The following is a 19,102-nucleotide window of genomic DNA, read 5'->3' on the forward strand; positions in this document are numbered from 1 at the left end:
CAGAGTTAGATTAAATAAAAACTCCATAGAATTAGTACATTATGCACTCTATTGTTTTCTTTTGTTTTTGCTGTTGTTAAATATAGCTGAACATAATCCTGAGTGTCCATCCTTGAGTGTCCTGTAGGAAAGTTAATTTGTTCTTCTGGAAGTGGTCGGTATTATATGACCACTCATTCAACCTTGCCTGGTTTTAAGTTTCAACAACTTTCCCAGAAAACACCAAGTTTTTTTCTGCAAAAACACATGTTGACATCACTAAAGAGAGAAAGTTTTCCCTGCTAGGAGTGAAAAACTTCAGTTGTAATTTCTGTGCTGTGATTTCTCAGTGAATACCTCTGAGCACACTGAGACTAGTGTGCCACTGATATGGATCATGAATTACCCAAGCCTGGGGCTATTCCGCTTGATTCTCATCACTGATCTTAAAATAGACAAGTTATCTATTCATGTTTAAGGAAGGAAGGAAGGGAGAGGGAGCTGGAAGGAAGAATAGAGGGTGGTGAAAGGAAAGGGGGAAAGAATTCACGTCAGCTCATCCTCAATCCACTATGAAATTAAGAAACTGGACTGAACAGTCTCTCAGCATGCTTTCTCAATGAGTCAGCTCAGATAAAGCTTATATTATTGCTACTATGCCTTAACTAGAGAGATTTCCAAATAAATATTCTGAAATGGACATTTTGTCAGGCCTATATTCCAACTATTTCCAATGCTATTAAACACAACAAAAAAGAGAAACAAAAAACCTGGTACTAATTCTAACAAAGTTTAAACCAAAAAACGCATTGTTGAAAGAAATCCAAAGTATTGGATACACACTTGTCCAAAGTAGACTAGAAATCAACTTCAGGAATACTGTTTTCCAAAAACTAAGAAGTTGTTTGTGACTTTCACATAGTATTTAGTTTTACTCTTAGCATCTTAGATTATTTGAGGGCAAATAATCTACACTGTAAGTGAGCTGTTGGGAAATAAAGCAAAATGGAGCATGCATAAAATTGCTGTTGCTCATGTGCTTACTTATAAAGAGGATAGCAGTTATCCTTCAGACAACATATTTTAAAATACTCAGACAGGACTGCCACCAAAGAGACTTATTTTAAGAAGTCTTTGACTGAGGAAGGGATTGTGATCCTAAGACTTCCCTATTCTATTTAATCAAATGGAAAAGGAGTGCCTAAGAATCTTTGATGATACATTTTGTAAAATGATAATAATAAATAAAATACTTTAGTAATGTTCTAAATGACTTGGGATCTTACTTCTAGCTCTTAAATTGATTGCTCTGCAAGGTGGCAAAGATACTGAATGTGACATTTGGAAAGTAATCTGTGCTCTAAAATACTGCTTCTTACTGAGTCCAAATAAAATAATTTAAACTTGAACTGATCTAATGGAAGCTGTGAGCATGTGAGACAAGGAAAATCAATTCAGGATAAATGTTTTCTGCATTGGTATACTGAGAGAGAAGGTGAGGTTGAACTGGCTTTTGAAAAGCAAGATCTCAATATACGACGATGGAGAGAATAAAAAGAAATGCTGTTCAGGATGAATAGCGTGAACAGTGTTAAACCCCAGAGGTTCTGTGTTATTTGGCAAACTAGATATGTGATAAGAGTGCCATTAGTTTCTCTATCAAGCAATGATCTCTAAGTGATAACAGAGCTAGACAGCAGTCAGGGATAAAGCAGGAAGCAATGGGGCTCCCAAATGGGACTCATTGGATAGCTCCAGCATTTGGCATTTCCCCTCCTTCCCTGACTGTCTTTATTTCAGAGCTACAGATATGCAACAAAAATTGTCACCTTGATCAAGATTCATTCTTTTTTCAGTGACTGTGAAACTACCCAGAAAACCCACAATTAGCCTGACAGGCCCTGTGAGTAATGTCTAAATATTATGATTTGAAAAAAGGATTCCCCACATTAAATACTTAGAAAACCAATATAATTTAGCTCATTTTCCCCCAAACCCTGTGAAAAACAAGTCAGTAGATTAACACAGATAACTTGTTTACTTAAAGAATAAATTAAAAATTCACAAGAAATAGTGAATTTAATTTTTTTAAAAAGGAACAGAAAAATAGTAAAAATTTAAACAAAATTTTGATTTGACTGCTTCAGTCTTTTTTGCTAATTGTTTATATTTTGAGACAGTGTCTCATGCAGCCCAGGCTAGTATTAAACTAGCTATATGACTAAGACTCTATCCTTCAGCCCTCACATCCAGAGCGCTGGGATTGTAAGTCTGAACTGCCAAGCACAGCTTTACTGTTCCAGTCTTTAAAATTGTTTCTTTCTCTTATTTTTTTCCTAAAGAAACTATCTTTAAGAACTCAGGGCCCAAAAGTTGTCATATAATATATTTATATGTTTGCATATGGTGAATATACAAATATATGTAAAACCTAATATATACACAAATGTATATCTCATACATGTGTGTATGTAGTACATGTACAAATGCATATGTATAGAAAAACTTTTTTTATTCTGCATATGAAAAAATAAAAAATATTGCATATTAATATATAGGCAAATCCTGTTGCGTAAAGCAAAGTGTTTCAGTTTCTTCTGCACATTCACAAACAGATCACTCTGTGACCCCAGAAGAAGCAGGAATTTCTCCCCACTAGGAAACAAGAAGCTCCATAGTGCATATATCTAATTCAATTCACTTCTGACACTCTACCTGGACATAGTGTCAGATCTCAAAGGTTAAAGATTCATTTCCACCTATGCAGCTACCTCCATCCACTTCAGATTTCAGTAGCAAGCTTTAGCTTATTGCCTTAACCAAGCTGTAAATTAGAATACTTGCAACCCCTTTAGTGGGTTGGATTGATTTTCTTGAACAACTCATGGAACTTTTAGTAACACCTACATTGACAGCTTTGAGGTAAAGGATCTTATGAAGAAGATGTATAGTGTATCTAGGAGGGATCATGGAGCTTCTACAACCTCTCTGGCATTCCACTCTTCAAACACCTCCATGTGTTAAGCCATCCAGAAGTTACCCAAATCCTATCCCTCTGGGTTTCACGTAGGCTGCTCTGCATTGGCACAATTTCTAATAGACATAAGGGAAAAATTAACAAGGTCTGTTTCTTCCTCTCCTTCTCTTCCTCCTCCTCCTCTTCCTCCTCCTCCTCCTCCTGCCCCCTCCCTCTTCCTCTTCCTCCTCCTCCTCCCTCCTCCTCTACCCTCCTCCTCCTCCTCCTTCTCTTCCTCCTCCTCCATGCCCCCACCACCATCATCATCACCATCTTTATCCTTGTTTCTAGGAAAGAAGGACCAAATACCAAATTATATGTTACTGTGACCATGATTTACTTTGATTCCATGTTTTCATTTCTTTGTTTTTACAGTTGTTTGCGTTTATATGCCTTGAAAAGTTTTGCACTGACTCTAGCTTCCTGTCATTCGCCTCCTCTCCCCTCCTCCTCCGCCTCCTTCTCTCCCTCCCCCTCCTCTGCCTCCTCCTCCTTCTCTTCCTCCTCCTCCTCTGCCTCCTCCTCCTCTTCTTCTTTTCTTTTTCTTCTATTTTTCTTCTATCTTCCTCTCTCTCACTTTTTGAAATTTATTTTATTTTATGTGTATGAGTGTTTTCCTGCATGTATGAAAATGCAGAGTGAGCATGTAATTCCCATGGAGGCCAGAAGAAGGTGTCAGATCCCCTGGAACTAGTGTTACAGACAGTTGTTAGCCAGGATGTGTGATGTGGTTCTGGGAATTGATCCCTGGTCCTCTGCAAGAGCAGCAAGTGCTCTTAGCCACTGAGCAATCTCTCCAACCCTTCCCTTATATTTGCTTGAGAAAGGATTTCATATAGCCAAGGCCAGCCTGGAATTCACTATGTATTCATAGGTGACTGAACTCCTGATGGTTTTGATAACACTTCCTGAGTGCTGAGATTACAGGTGTGAATTACCATGCCCCAATCTGTCTCTTTTTATTTTGGGTGGTGGGAGGGTCTACCCAGAATTCCTTCTTTGAAAGTATAGGGTGTTACCCTTGTGGAATGAGGAGGCTCTATCAGACAAGGTAAGCCATAGAATTTCTTTATAACCAACCAATGGCAGGGGATGATTAATTTCTATGACTTCTATTAGGGAAGAAGAGTTTCAACCATATATGTATCATAATATCACAACAGTCAGAGGAAAATGCTAAAGTCCTATGAAAAACACAGTGTGATGGGATCTGTGATTATTTTCAAAATATTTAGAAAAGAACTCACACAATTCATATCTGTCCTATCTGTAAAACATCTACCTTTTTATTAAATGAATTTTTATAAAGTATTCATATAAGACGTATTGGTAAACATAAGCAAACGTGGTAATTATGAGGACAAACTAGTTTAGAAGTATATTGAGAAATGTATTCAAAAGCATTTTCCCATAAAATTTCAGAACAGTTTTCGATTGCACTTCCACTTGCTCAGAAGCTGAAGTGATCCTGAAGTTCAATTTCTGGAAATATCTTTGATTAGTATATTTGCTGCTCCTGTTCAGTTTTATTCCAATGAACTGCCAAGCAGACCAAACAGCACAGAGTAAAGACATGCTTTCCTACTTGAATCTTAGAGATTCAGAGGCTTTCCATTTATCCCTGAGCTCTCCTGGACCTTGCTCCTTGACAAATGACAACTTAACTTCCTTTAGGTAAACTGATTCCATAAGGACAGCATTCAAGCTTCCTGCAGAGTCCCCTGGAACTTGTGGTTAAGAAAGGAAGGCTCCAGTGCTCTTAGTAGCCAGACAGCCCAAGTAGGTCTAGTTCAGCATTGGTGTGTGGTCTAGAAAAGGTCTAGTCTCTGGGCACGAGACTATACTGTGCAGAATGACTCTGGGCCGACTTCCAGGTCCTCAAGTGAGTGGGCAGTGAATTAGATCATTTTGTTTCCCTTTGCTCTCTTATAAAATAGACTGCAATCGAGTATTCTGGAGTATCAGCATAGTGAGAAAATTTTAGGAAAGGTTCCCAAGAACAATGCCTGACAGAAAGGTGTACTGGGACAAGGCAGTAGCCACACAATGTGGGTAAAGTCTGGGCAAGAGGATGGGAATGAGAGTGGGCCCACATCAGAAGGAAAAAACATTAGTACATAGATATTTTTTTAAAGTAGTCTGTTGAACAAAACTGTCTTTTTTCTTTCTTTTGAAATGGAGCACTACATTAAGGAAATACGCAATGTTACAAACCTAAGAGTGGGAAGAACAGTATAATACCAGGAAATAAAAATGATAATGAAAATGAGGATGCCCCAGGACACTGGTACTTAATGTTTAGTGTCTATAATTGACTGCTTCATCTGTGATTAGTAAGGAGGTGTCTCTCTTTGTTTGAGCTTCTAGCTCACATATTGTGTAGTCTATAGTGTAGTCCAAAATTGTATCTCTTAATACCCTTGAGAAAACAAAGAAGAGGAGGAGAAGAAAGAGGAGGAGGAGGAAGAGGAGCAAGAGGAGGAGGAGAAGTGAGAGAATTAGTCTTGAAAATCGATTCTGTTATCCCGCTGTATGCTTGAAGTAGGTGACTGAAAGACTGTTCTTTGCCTGACCTCAGCAGTTCAAGAAAATAGTATAACAAGGTACAAATGGAGCAGGAATGTGTAATATGAAAAGCCTGAGAAAGAAAATAATGGTAACATAGTTATTATAATGTGTCATATAGCATTATTAGCATGAATTGCTAATTCATTTCTAAAAATAATCCTGTGACATTAATGCTTTTCATGAACTCCAATGAATGGAAGCAAGGACAAGGCTAGTAATCTCAATCACAGAGCTAAGAGGTGACACATTCAGGATATGAACCCAGATGGGTTGCTCTCCCTGCTCAACCTTCGCACCACATTCTTCCCAACCCTTTTAAAACCCAGTTCAAAGTTGCGCCAAAGACTCTAAAATTTCTAGTTACCCAATTAAGTGAGTTCCCTTATAACAAAAGTGTTGGGTAATTAGGACTAATCTGGTAGTAAGCGGTGATATTGTAGTGAAAGAAAGAGAGACCCAAGAGAAGTCAGGGTTGGGAAGAAAAGTCTTGAGAAGCTTAGTCTAAGTATTAGAAGAAGTAAGAGGGAAGGAATAATTGGTTATTTTCTGGACAGGTGAGTAGGGTTTGGGTGAAATGTATTTCTTCAGGTAAGACTTATTGGGTATGAGTGGAGGTAGCTGAATGGTGCAGCATAGAAGGAGGGCTTTGTTTGAGGGCTAAGGCCAGTGCTGGCAAAGGAAAAGATCAAAATTTCTCCAGCGAAAGGAGCAATCAGCACAGCAGAGGCTTCATGTGGGAAGAGTACAAGAATTGTAGGCCCATGTGTTTGAACCATGCAGCTGACACTGACTTGTTTTGTTTATTGACTTGGGAAATATACAAATCATTTTGTATTTGCTCATCCTAATGCACTATTGTAACACACACACACACACACACACACCATGACACTGCTTGCACACAAAGAAAAGAGTAGTTCAATTTCTTCATTTTTGATTATACACGGGGTTATGGATATTCAAAAAGATAACTGTTGGTTTTCATGGACATCATGATTCTTTGCTGAACACTAGGGGAAAGAAGACCTCAGAGAAGTTGTTACTTTAATAACTCTGGAATGAAAGTGCACAGGATATGAAATGATGATGCATTGTGCACTAATGACTTTTGAAATATGAATCAACATACCATTTCCTAAAATATGAAAAGACCTGTGTGATAGGGACACAGCAAAAGAAGGCTTTGAAACAATCAACTTTCAGAGACCGGGCGGAGGTTGGGGTAAGCTATCCTATAGTATAGTTAGTCCAGTGCTCTGAAGGTTTATTGAGTGCACATGTGTAAGCATAGCATTCCTTTTCTATGCAAGTTATTCCTGCCAAGAACTTGCCCTTTTTAAAACCTGAACAATGAATGTTTGCTGCCAAACCTCATCACAGTGAAGTCTAAGACAACAATCCCCAATGCTTTGCAAAATGTGAACTGAGCCAAAGGAAGGGAAATGTTATTTGCTCATCTGTATATCTGGCATCGATGCTTTTAACAGCTACTTTACAGGTGATAAAAGTCTTAGCTTCAAACAGAGCAGAAGTTTCTTGATTTGAATTAACATCCCATTTAAAGAGATAAATAACTTGTCTTATATTCTTTAACCTTCACAAAATGTTTGCACCCAGAAGAGACTATTTACTTTTTTGCCTTCTATCCTCTACTAATTGACTAGGTTTTGTATGGATACATACAAATATATGAAGAGGTGAAATAGAAGCAAATGTGATCTTTATGGTAGAAAATATATCAAGGCTAAAATTAATAAATATATAATTGTGGGGCTGGAGAGATGGCTCACCAGTTAACAACACTGACTGTTTTTGCATAGGACCTGGGTTCAAATCCCAGCACCCATATGGCAGTTAACAACTGTCAGTAACTCCAGTTCCAGGTATCGGACATGGACAGCGTTTTCTGTCCTCCGCGGGCATTGCATGACATGGGTGCACTTACCTATATGCAGACAATACACGCATACACATAAAATTAAAAAAAAATAATAAGATGGGCATGGTGGCACATGCCTTTAATCCCAGCACTCTGGAGGCAGAGGCAGGCGTATCTCTGTGAGTTCAAAGCCAGCCTGGAATACATAGTGAGTTCAAGGACACCTGGGGCTACAGGGAGACACTGTCTCAAAAAGACTAAAATAAATAAATAAATAATAAAATATTAAAAAATTATATATAATTATGCTAACATTTAGGTAATTTGTCCTCTGATATGGAAATTCACACTACAAAGCATAACTTTTGAGAAGAATATTTTCATTTGTAAGAATAAGTGATACTTTGGTTGTAATTAACTATTCAGAAGATAGCAATTACTTGATAATATATTGGTAGGAGACAGGAGAAATGACATGATGATCTATGAAAATATGAATTGATTATATCTCAGTTATGAAAAATTAAATAAGCATTTTAGAAGCTTTCATCTGAATATCACATTGTTTCATTCCTCTTTTTGACTGAGGCAAATTATCATAGCACAACTTTTGTTTGTCCGAATGGGGGTATCTTATAGCCTAAGTGGCTCTGAATTCATTATATAGTAGTCTAATCTGGCCTTGAACTGCTGATCCTGCTGCCTCCACTGACTAATGCTGGGATTAGAGACTTACATGACAGTGGGTCAGAATCACATTGTAAGTTTTCATTTCTTTTGCAAAATGGAAACTCTGAATATAAGAATACAATGAGAATCCAAAGCATATTACTCATTTTGATGTCAGTCATTTTCAGCAGGTTTCATTAATTCAGGAAATAAAATGGGCTGTCACCAAAATGCAAGCCTTTTAGTCACTCATTCTGGGACCAGCTTCTCTGAGTCTTCCCAAACATGTTCTTAAAAAGTGGCTTCTATGCTATGCCTCATGCACACTAGAAGCAGAAAAAGAACAAATGAAAGAGAGAGAGAGAGAAGTCAAAGTTTTCAACATTGCAACAGTAGGACATGAGTCCGCCGAGACAGTAAGGCAGAGCGTTACTAAGCCGCTGTGAATATGAAGTAATAATGAAGAGTGAAACATGGGCAAGAATAAAGTCCTAGGTAGAAAAGGCAACATGGATTTTGGTCCATCTATAAGGGTAGCTACCTGAGAAAGAAAACCAGAAAATATTTTCTTTATTTATTTTTCTCATTGTGGTCTCACACATGCTAGATAAGTGTTTTACCATCTACTGTATCCCCAAGCTCTTTCCATTTCATTTTGCTACAATGTCTTGTTAATTGTCTTCCCAGGCTAACTTCAAAATTTGTAATTCTCCTCCATAACGTCCCAAGAACCTGGAATTACAGGAAAGTGTCATTACACTTGGCAATTTTGTTTGAAAAAGTAGTCAATTCTTCATAACATGTACATTAAGACAAAACATAAAACAGCACAAAAAAAGAAAATGTTAGCAAATTTTAAAAGGAACATTGTATGAAATGATAGTTACATGTGTGTTTCTTTCTCCTAAGAGAAACAGAATAGAGCCATAGTTTTTACAATATAGTATTTGATAGACAATAATCCTTAAAGCATTTGACATAGTAGATTCTCTGAGGTTCAAAGAGAGAGAGAAAAGGGATAAGCATTCAGTCATTTTGATAAGAATTTTGGAAGGTTAGCACCATCTGGAATTGAAGACATCTGGGACTGACGATAGATCTTAATAATGTCAGTAAAGCAGCAGAGACAAGGGGAGAAAAAGCTTGCCTTAAAACGTATCTACGATTATTTCACTGATGACTAACACCAAGGTTTATTTCCATGACAGCCTACAATAATGATAATTTGGGAGTTTGGGGTAATTCAAGTATTATATTAGATATTGAAAAGCAAGTAATAACAACTATAGCTAATTCACTATATATTTATGTAGACAGAAATAGAGACAGATATACTTGAAGTATGGTCTCACAACATAGCCCTGGCTAGTCAGAAAGTTTCTGTATAGAACAGGTTGGACTTCAGTTCACAGAGATCTATCTGCCTTTGATTCCAAAGTGCTGGGATTAAAGTTCTGTCACCATGCCTGGCTCATTTTTTTTTTTTCCATAATGATAGGATTGCGAGTGTTATCAACAGAAGAAGCACGTTGCATTACCATGGCACACATGATCAAAGAAATAAATCAAACATTCAACTAAAAGACATCAACTCTGCTGATCAGAGTATGTTCACCTTTGATATGCTTTCTTAATGTGTGCCTTAAATATATTGATATCCAGAACACACTTAAATTTACAGAAACATCAAGATGATAGAATAAGTTCCTTGTAATTCATATCCAGTTTCTTCTGTTATCTACATTTTGCATGAGCATGGACATGTCCTATAATTAATAAACCATTAAGGATATATTAAGCTCCAAGTTTACTCAGATTTTTTCCCATGAAGTCTACCGTACATTTTGTCACCATATTCTTTAGGTTTCTCTTGGCTGTATCAATAGCTCAGATTTTCGTAGTTTTTATTGCCCTTGACTGGTTTAAGAGTTGCTGGTAAAAGAGATCATAGATCTCCCCTAGTGAAAATTTTCTTATGCTTTTTTCCCTACAGCTATCTTGGGATTATACATTTGAGAGAGAAAGATCACAATTTGAAATACGTGAATTTTACTCATTCATAACAAGGGGATGTGCCATCTACACGATTTACAACTGTCACTGCTGAATGTGAAAACTTGGTTGACACAGTTAGAGTGTTTATGACTTATTTACTGTAACTTTGTTATGCCCCCTTCCACACCATACTCTTTAGAAGGAAATCACCACATTCACCCTACACTAAAGAGGATGACAGTCCATTTCCCTTCCTTATCACAGTGTGTCTATGTAAGCTTCATGAAATTCCTCTGCTCGAGAAACCTATTTCTTCTTCTTTGTTTATTACTGGATTTAACAATTCATTACCATTAACACAGTCTCCTGGATATTTATTTTATACCTGTTTAATAATAAATACATTATTTTTATTGCTCATATTATTGGGAGTTCTTTTGATTGTTTCTGGTTCCAATGCTTTATGATATACACCTAGTATTGTGTGTATGTGTGTGAGTGTGTGTGTGTGTGTGTGTGCGTGTCTGTGTGTGTGTCTGTGTGTTACTTAGTACTTCTTTATTTTCTGACATTGCAAGATACTCCAGGCTCCCCTAATAAATTTCTTGCCCATCCCTAGAATCAATAATTTCTCTAAACATGCCTGGTTACTTCTTTGGAAGAATGGAATTAAAAAGCGAGATTTGGAAGATATGCATTAAGTGTAAATTTAATATATTTATTTTAATATAAATTTACTCAGGATATAATCACTACCACATATTTTTGAGTGCAGTGCAGTTACAGAAAAATGTTTATTGACCTTCCTACTTTGTGCTTACCAGTATTATTTAAATGTAGAGCAATGGCCATGAATCATTTCTGTAAAGAAAATCGTTAGAATTTTGTTGTTGTTGTTACATTCCAAAATGGACTGGAGAGATGGTTCAGCAGTTAAGAGCATTGACTGCTCTTGCAGAGGTCTGGGGTTCAATCTGCAGTGGCAGCTAACAACCATTTGTAACTCCAGTTCCATGGATCTGACACTGTCTTTGGCCTCTGCAGGTATTGAATGATATGCATGCACTTACATACATACAGGCAAAACAATCATATATATAAATAAAAATAAATAAATGGATGAATGACTAAGTAAATAAGTCATTTAAAAAATCCTCCCAAGACTATCTGCCTTATTTCAATAAGAAAACTCAGATTAATACCAATTCTCCTGATCCAGAAGTTAGAGATTTCTAGCTCTGAATAACTGTCTTCGAAATAAAGCACAATGTTTTCAGAATTAAAACTATTACCCCAATAAGAATACTACTGCTTTTTAAAGAATGTTTTGATGCTTTACAGAAAATTTATTAATTCCACAGATTAATGAGACCAAATATTTAGCTGGAAATAACAAATACCACGCTCCAGAATACCTGAATTTAATTCATATGGCTTATTTTTTATGATAGATATATGAAATAAAGAAAGAAAACCCCAACATAAGTTTTATACATTCTGTGAAAAAGCCAGATTATGCAAATATACTTTGAGATTATTTTGTCACTGGCATGAGTTCATTTATGCCTAATATATGTGTGAAAAGAGCATCTAAAGGAGTTTTAAAAATCAACTTAATAGGATGATTTTTTTCTAATCCCTATATTTAATATGCCGTACATGTTGAAAATGAATATATTGGCTACATTATTTCACAGTCTTGTTATTAAGGCAAGCTCAGAGAATATGTCTATCGAGAAAAGCTTTACTGTAATTCTGAAATGCAATGTATTTGAGGCTATCTGTGCTTAACTCATTCATTTAAAGAGAAATTAGCCTAGGTCATACGGAGCAGAAATAGCACCATACTCCTGAAAATCTCTTTGGAGTATCTGGGAAACTGCTTAAAATGGAGGTGTAGCACAGTGAATAATTTAATTAACATACAGAAAGTGATGCACCTGAAGTTGATTAATGATGTTACTTTGATACATCAATATCAGCTAGTTTATTTACCACATAAGCAATCCTATTTTATTTCTTTCTTTTCCTTTTTTTTTTTTTTTTTTTGGTCTTTTTGAGACAGGGTCTTCCTGTAGCCCCAGCTGTCCTGGAACTCACTATGTAGACCAAGCTGGCCTTGAACTCACAAAGATCCACCTGCCTCTGCCTCCTGAGTGCTGGGATTAAAGGCGTGTACCACTACGCCCGGCTCCTATTTTATTTCTTTTAAGATGCTAGACAATTCAGATTTTTTTAGTATTTTATTGGCTTACTATGTTATAATACTTTCAGTTAATTAGGCTTAATTATGTTAACTAGGAAAGTATTTCCTTTTCCCTGTGATTTTCTAGTGAATATTACACATCATCTGTTATTAAAATATCAGATATTACAGTTATCATGTAAACTGTGCTACAGAGCAAATGAAGGATGTGAAGGAAGTTGTTCTTCCTTGCAAAAGGAGAAGATGACATAATGTAAAGCATGATGTGATCAATACATACAGATAAATTTAAACTGATAAAAACAGATGCTTTTAAGATCGGTGAATCATTTAATGTTTTGGTTAACTTATCCCTTCCTATTCAAGGTTGATATTTATAGCTAATTAAGCATTATAATTGAGTGAGAAAACTGAATACATTTACTAATGGAATATTAGCAAGCTAGTTGAAGATATCCTGGTTTATTACTATGAAATAATTAAATGTAATTTTCAATGTGGAGATGCTTGATCAAAGACTGATATAGATCAAAATAATTAAAATGAGCAGGTTATTTTATTTTATGCATATCTCCTTAAAAACACTCAAGTAATAACTGTCTAGTAATTAATCTATCTCATTATCAAAATTCAAAGTAATTTCAAAGGTGTTTTAGCTCCTTATCAGTGTATTTTTTTATTTACAGTATGTTTCTCTTTTATTTTATCTATTTTTCCAATCATTATTTAGGTAATTAAAGTTAAAGTGAGATAACATGTCTATAGATGACATAGCTTAAGTTCTTTTATTAGGTTCTAAAATGCCCTACAAGTTATTAATTTCTGTGCTGATTCTTTTTATTAAATGTAGTTCCATATATCCTGTCTTCTGTATCATTGTGCCACTCCTGTACATAATTATCACTAAACCTTTAACTTCTCATCACCTTTTCATTTATATTTTTTGAATTTTTATTTTATGCATAACATCTTAATCATCTTTATAACCCCATGCCCATCAGCACTCTCCCATATTCCCCCCAAAACATTCCATACATTCTGTCATTATGTTAAGGGGTATCAAGTCAAGTTACTGTACCCAGACATTTCTCACTGCAAGTTCATCCACTGGTATCTAGTCATTCTACCTAGAGTCACTCCCTTAAAGAAGATCAGCTCTTCCTCACCTAGCAGTAAGGAATTGCCCAATAGTTCTTCAGTTAAGATTGGGCCTGCTGTCCGTTTCCCTAGTTACTCCTGGGTTTTTCTCTGCTTGCAGTTGCCTAGGTCTTGTGCTTGCTGTCATTATTGCAGTAAGTTCATATGAGCAAGGTCCCAGGAGCCTGTAAAATTCTTTTTCTATATGGTCATGCATCTCCTTTCTTTTTAAGTGGAAGTGCAATTTCAGATATAAGAATAATATCTTTCTACTAAAACAGAGAAGATAAAGTAGAAATCTGAAGGCATCTAACATGTTCTTTTACAGTTATTATAGATATTTAAAATAATTATAAATAGAATAATTAGACTTCAATATTATGTAGAATATATGTCACACTGTATTAGTCTAAAGCTATTAAAAGTTAAAAGAAGACAAATTCTTTTAAGATTCTTATGATCTAGTTAGGGTTTATAAACAAAAGTGAAAGAGAAGGAAAAATTGAAAGCTGTGACTATACTTTAAAAGGAACTACAAAAATATAAAAGTAAGGAAGGATTTGGCTCAGTTTTTCTAGAGGAAGAGAAGTTTTAAAAGCCAAGTTCTGAGGTGTGCACAACTGTGGTCAACAAACGTTACTGACTGTCAGTCATCATTGTTACTGTTATTGGTACCTCGTGGTGGTGGTGGTGGTGGTGGTAGTAGTAGTAGTAGTAGTAGTAGTAGTAGTAGTAGTAGTAGTAGTTCATTATTATTGCTATTCTGAAAACTTAGCTATTTACTCCTTCTGACTGTCAAGGACTGTGGTATGGAAGACCTAGATACTTTTTACCCTAATCTATGTTGCTCCAAGAGTCTATGGCAAAAATAACAATAACTCACAATAGACCTATGGATACTTTTGTTTTACAAAATAATTTATTGGGGCTGGAGAGATGGCTCAGCAGTTAAGAGTACTGACTGTTCTTGTAGAGGGCCCAGGTTCGATTCCCAGCATCCACATGGTGGCTATGAACTGTCCTTAACTCCAGTTCCAGAGGAATCTGAAGCCCTCTTCTGACCTCTGCAGCATTGCACAACACGAGTGCACTCACATACATACAGGCAATACACTCACACACATAAAATAAAAAGCAAATAAAATATTTTTAAAAATTAATAATTTACTAAATGAAAATATTTTCCAATAAAACCATCATCAAAGCATCAAACTATTCTGTTTTTCCCCAAATAATGAAGCCATACCAAGTAATCTGAGGATATACTAACAGTCACTACGGTAGCACCAACTGGAAAGTTTTCCTCTTGAGATGAGTTGATAGTTAACATGTGTAACAAAATAGTAGAGACTTAGTCCAGTAATTCTATTCAAAGAGTAACCACAATTTGGGCCATGGAGATACCTGCTAATTCTCCAAAGTATCTTCTGAACCACCTGCTGCTCAGTGAAAGCCCTTATGATGGTTCATGTGTGAAGTCCATGCAAATGAACACATGCACAGTATGAACGATGAGAACTGGGCACCACAATCATTCTCCCTTAACTACAACTCCAAATAAAGTATGTGCTATGCCTGGAAAGAATATACATATATGAGAACAATACTGCTTAGTGACTCAGGATCAAACCTGTGTGAATTGCTAGGTGATCAGAAGCAGTAGATATGATTCTCACTCTCTCACTCTACTCCTGACCTTCCCTACCACTAAAAATAATCCTCTGACAGAAGCCCTGCCCATATAAAAACACCTGAATAGGACCCAGCCTCTATGGCAGAGTGCATAGGGTTTGAAGGGGGCATGGAGGGAGGCATGAATGGGGGAGAGGGTCTGGATTTGTGTGGGAAATGAATGAAATTTTAGAAGCTCAATAATTTAAAAAAAGACCAATAATAGAGTTTTCCTTTGTGCAGCATTTTTCTATAAAATATAAAGTAATTTCATTTAGGTAAACCTTGCCTACCAAGTCAATTGTATGCAAAAAAAAAAAAAAAAAAAAAAGGATACAGCACTTATTTCTCTGTCTTTTTACCCTGAGTTTCCTCTCATCTTGATTACAGTTTCCTGAGACTCTCAAATCATTTTGAATGCACAGATATTTACCCTTAGTTTTCTCCTTCAGAAAGATTGTACAGAGGTGACTAGAGTCAGAGTTTTGCTTTCCTTCCTAACCGGCAGCAGACACAAAAATGAACCAATGGTGCCAAATTATGAAAGGTTTTGATGTGCAGGTCACAGGGACAGTAAGTAGGCAGGGACTGTAATCTAAACAGATTTTCTCAACAGTCAGAGGTGCTGCTGGATCTGGTTTTATTTTTTCCTTTTACAAATATTGTTAAAGTTACCAGTAATTCCTATAACATTCTGTAAGACTTGTCTATGTGTGAATATTTATGTAAAAAACACTGTAGTTCTGCAAATGAGTTGGCTTGTTCTTCTCTTCAACCAAATTCCTTGGTGTTCTTCAGGAATAAATGCTTACTTATACAGATACGGCATCAGAATTTACTTTGGACATCTCTCCTCTGGTTATGGAAATTTGTCTGAGGGTCCTAATAGGAGACCCACATGATGGCAAATAAGATCTGGTGGCAGTTCTGACCTTGCAACTTATATTTGTTCACAAAAGTAACACCTTTACAACTCACTATTTTCCCTCTGAAAATGGCATCATTAGGACTTACACATTTCCCTATCAATGTGATTTTTAAAAATTATGATTTGCTAAAAAGAAAAAGCCCAAATGGATCAATGCCAACTTTTCTTTTTTATTCATCAAAGAGAACCTTTACACTATATTGAGACCATTAATTCAGACTTGCAAAGCACATGAACACAATAGATGTTTGTTAAAATGTCATTTCCATTCTCTACCAACTTTCCATTTCACAAGTGGGTAAATTCCACGTGAAATGTTAGCAGTCCAAATCAGTACCATTTAATTGTTACTAGCTACCTCTTGAACCTTGTCCTTGTGCCATCCCACATCTCTTCCTGTTTTTCTTTGTTTTAACCAAACAAGGTTTCTTCTCAGCTCCCTGACCTGGGTCATCATTTTAGAGCCTGTCAACGATGGCTTCACCTGCTTGCTCCAGCTTCAACTTCTAGACAGGAGGGGTTAAAGGAACTTGTAGCTGAGGCTGACCACTCCCTATCCTGACCCTTCCTGCTCATCCTCTCCTAAGCCAAAGTCTGGCTTTAGAAATGGGGAGGGGGCTTCCTTAGAGTGATGACACGAGGCTCTCTCTCTTCCTTATCCTTCATATTTTTCTTTCCACCTGTGGAATGGAGAAGGCTCTGACCGCCCTTGTCCCTGTGGTTGCCATGGTTACCGAAAAGTAGCAGCATAGAACTCAGGAGGGAGGGGACTCCTACCACCTCCTTTGCCCACACATAACTTTCCTTCAAGTTGGAAAATTCTCCCCCTCCCATACATTTGCGCACACATTCAGTAGAATCTTTTTCTCCTACACTTGATTAGGTCATCTCCAATTCCCTGCGCTGCCTGTTTCGCTGGTACAAATAGCGCCAGCCACCTAAAGAGGAACGTGAAGGCTTTGGGAAAAGAAAGAAGATCCACTTAGGAATACTGTAGTTTATTACAGCTTGACATTAAATGGTGAGAAAAGTTTGCCTATTTAACTTTGATATCTTTAAAACCGAATCCCAGAGGTCAGCGGCCCCAGCTGCTAGGCGTGCGTCTCCAATTCAGTTTCCACATTCCAGACTGCACTGCCAGAGCGAGAAGTCTCCTCCTCCTGTCAAGTCCCTCCTAACGCTGGGACCAAAGCAAAGCAACTCAGCCCATGAGACTAAGCACAAGTCATCAGAGAAGAAAATCCAGTGCCAAAAACAGCCCGCAGGGCTGTCAGAGCAGTTGACTAACGGGTGGACTCTGGGTGCATGATCTGCAAGCCCCAGACCGGACAGACACTCTCTGGAGGAGGGCCGCCCTCGGGGTTAAATGTCCAGCAGGAGTCAACCCCCCACCCCCACTTCCATGGCTACAAAGGATCCCCTTGCTCCACAACAGTTTGCCTTAACTACTTTTCACAGCCAGTGAGCTTTGAGGCTGGTGTGTGACTCCAACTTTCCCCTCTGAAACTAGAGGGATGCGCACTTCCAGCAGACCACGCGCTGCGGTTCCTTGACAAGGAAAAAGCCTTCCTCAATCCCTTTCCCTAACTGCCACAAGCAAAACAACCACCTCGCACTGCCTTCTTCTTCTGTGCCCCGAGACTGAATTTAAAAAAAAAAAAAAAAAGGAGCGAGCTAGACGCAATTGTACTTTGCTTAAATGATCCCGGACCGCCCCTGCCAACTCAGCTACAAAATGAACCTGTAGTTGTCTGGAGCCACGAGGCTGGTCCCTAAGTGTCCTCCGGTACCTGGGTTGGGGAAGTCACCAGGGAAAGCGGGGCGTCCAGGGAGCCAGCAGAGTTCACAGACGTGCCCGGGGAGGATTAGTGCTGGCCTCGGGGGCTCTGAGTGGAGTCGGGGACAGAGTCCCTTGCCGCCACACCGTCCCCGAGACGCGGCGGCTCTGGAGCCGGTACCAAAGCGCGCCCACTCGGGTGAGCTCTCCGGTCCTCACATTCAGGGCTGGGCTCCCCGTCTCCCAGGCGCTGCCGATTACCCTCACTTGGGCGCGCCATCACCCCCTCATCCGACCATCCCTGCTTAACGCTCCTCTCTGGAGCACCCTCCCCCTGGAGTAGCAGGTGACCCGAGTCCAGACTTACCTGCCAGGCACTCTTCTCGCCTTCCCCCTCCCTCGGACTCCGTTTCTGGGGCAAAGGAAGGGCTTACGGGGTGAGGCCAAGCGACCCTTGACCTGGGGTCCGGGCGCTAGTTCCCGGAGCAGTAGTACTGGGTTGATGAACCGAGGAGCCGGGCGGCCCTGGCCAAGCGTGGAGGCGGCGGCCGCAGAGGCCGGACTCGGAGGCAGGGGGCGCTCCGGCTCCCGGAGCCCCGTGGACAGCGACGCACCAGCTGGCGCTTTGGCCAGGAGAGTGTGCTGAGGAAAGGCACGCTTCTAACAGGAGGGCGGCTTTTAAGTTTGTGGTGTGACCGCAGCAGCTGTCCTGGGAGAGACTCGGTCTTTCTAAATAGGGGCTGTTCAAAACGCCGGGGATTACCTCCCCCTTCCGATCTCCTCCCCCAGCTCCAGGCCCCTTCCCAAAGCACAAACCTTCCCTTGCCGCGGAAGGCCTTCCCTGACTGCACCCAGGCAGTCCAGAGCAAGGATTTAGAGGCAGTTCCGGCCGCAAAGATGAGTGCTTTTTTGAGATGGGGCATCCTGTCTGTAAACCAACCTGTGACGTTCCAGTCTGGCCCTGGGTGGTGGTTTAGGGCCCGTGTCTTCTTTCTCTGAGCTAAAGTTTCAGGCCAAAAATAAATAAATAAACAAACAAACAAACAAACAAACAACCCCCAAACCAAAAATAAACTCCGACCCCCCCAAAAAAAAACAAAAACAAAAAACAAACAAAAAAACACCAAGGGGTTGGGTGACCACAGATGTCATCCTAAAAGATCCCAACTGTCACCAAAAAGCATTGGTATTTCCCTGTGTAAAACTTCACCCTACAATGAATGTCGCTCAAGTGCTGAGCAACATCAACACAATCAGCCCTTCTCAGTGGGAGGGCA

At 38.6% G+C, this 19,102-nt stretch overlaps 1 protein-coding gene across 2 annotated transcripts in view; it reads right to left on the reverse strand.

The window, feature by feature from the left end:
• Window positions 1-18,660, reverse strand: part of Sema3d (semaphorin 3D) — a 207,991-nt gene extending 189,331 nt beyond the window's left edge. The window contains exon 1 of one of the 2 annotated variants that reach the window (XM_008822472.2): window positions 18,193-18,660. The gene's annotated coding sequence lies outside the window, so the exon portion shown is untranslated. Of the gene's footprint in view, window positions 1-17,838; window positions 17,947-18,192 lie in introns of those variants that run through there. The other variant, XM_029558376.1, reaches the window with a different exon arrangement.
• Window positions 18,661-19,102: the final 442 nt, after the last annotated feature.

This window comes from Nannospalax galili, unplaced genomic scaffold (assembly GCF_000622305.1).
Source record: "Nannospalax galili isolate Female #2095 unplaced genomic scaffold, S.galili_v1.0 scaffold85, whole genome shotgun sequence".
Taxonomy (NCBI): domain Eukaryota; kingdom Metazoa; phylum Chordata; class Mammalia; order Rodentia; family Spalacidae; genus Nannospalax; species Nannospalax galili.